The following is a 1707-nucleotide window of genomic DNA, read 5'->3' on the forward strand; positions in this document are numbered from 1 at the left end:
GTTGAGCATACATCACTCTCTACCTCTCTTCCAGTTAGCCCATGCAAACCTGCTTCCATGTTCCTCTATCTACCTTGTTCTTCTATCCCCCTCTTCTTGTGTATTGCCCTCCCCAATATCCGTGTCTGTTCCCTACCCTGTGCTCTACCGTCCCCTCCTTACCTGCCCTCTGCCCTCCCCCTGCCCAACCAATAAAGACTTTTTTTTTCTTTTAGTATGGATAATAATGGTCTTATGTAGTATTTGTTCTTTTGTGAATGACTAATTTCACTCAGCATAATGTCCTCAAGGTTCATCCATGTTATGTGGTGGCTTACAACCCACTTGTTATTCAAGGTAGCTTAATACTCATTGTGTGTATATACCAAGGCTTATTTATCCATTCTTCCATTGAAGGGCACTTAGACTGTCTCCATCCTTTAGCTATTGTGAATAGTGCTGCCAGGAACATTGGTGTGCATGTGTTTAGTGGTGTTATGGCTCATATTTCTTGTGGATATATACCAAGTAGAGGAATTGCTGTGTCATATAGTATTTCTATTTTCAACTCTCTGAGGAAGCACCAGCCAGTTTTCCAGAGTGGTTGGAACATTTTGCATTTCCACTAGCAATGTAGGAGTGTACCAGTCTCTCTATATCCTCACCAATGTTTATTGTCCTCTGTTTTTTTGAACTTCACTGTTTTTTCTGGTATGAGATGATATCTCATCGTTGTTTTGATTTGCATGTCTCTCATGGCTAGCGATCATAAACATTTTTTCATGTTTATTGGATTCCCAAATGTCTTCTTTGTTGAAGTGTCTTTCATGTCCTGTGCTCATTTTTAAATTGGGGTATTTGTCCTTTTCTTGTAGATGTGTTGTAGTTCTCTATAGACTTTAGAAATTAATCCCTTATGTGATATATCATTGCAAAAGATTTTTTCCCATTCTGTGGGCTCCCTTTTTACTCTTTTTGTGAAATCTTTTGATGCACATAAGTTTCTAACTTTTAGTATGTCCCAATAATCTATTTTGTCTTCTTTTGTTTGTGTAATTTTCACAATGTTTGGTAGTCTGTGTATGCCTTGTATTAGGGCCCTTAAATTTGTCCCTATTTTTTCATTAATAACCTTTATAATTCGTATCAGTGCAACTTGATATACCATGCTTTATCAATTTCAGACTGAAGAAGTTGGTAGAATTTTTCAATTTCATCATCACTGTCTTTAGAGGTTGGTGTGTAATTTGAATAATAGTGGTATTAATTGATTTTCCTTGTAAGCTTATGGATACTATCCTATCAGAGACAGCATTACACTTCAAGACACATTAAAAAATATATATCTCAAAATGTTCTTTTTAATACTGAATATGATGCCAATCATCCTGAATTTGTTGTTCCCAGAATAGTAAACCATATGATTATCTGATTCAAAATGGTCAACATCAGTTCATTTCAGCTCATTAATGCCTGGTGGTTGTGTGCTGTAGAGCCAGTTCCAACTCATAGAGACTCTGTTTGGGTTTCTGAGGCTGTAAGTCTTTATGGGAGCTGAAAGCCTCATCTTCCTCCTGCGAAATCAGTAGTACTGCTGACCGTGATATTGGCAGCCTGACTCATAACTACTATGCTACCAGAGGTCCTTATTAATACCTAAGCTATCTATTTTGATGCATTCCATTTCATTTTTGACAACTTCCAATATTCCTAGATTCATACTTTGTA

This window comes from Chrysochloris asiatica, unplaced genomic scaffold (assembly GCF_000296735.1).
Source record: "Chrysochloris asiatica unplaced genomic scaffold, ChrAsi1.0 scaffold00061, whole genome shotgun sequence".
Classification (NCBI taxonomy): domain Eukaryota; kingdom Metazoa; phylum Chordata; class Mammalia; order Afrosoricida; family Chrysochloridae; genus Chrysochloris; species Chrysochloris asiatica.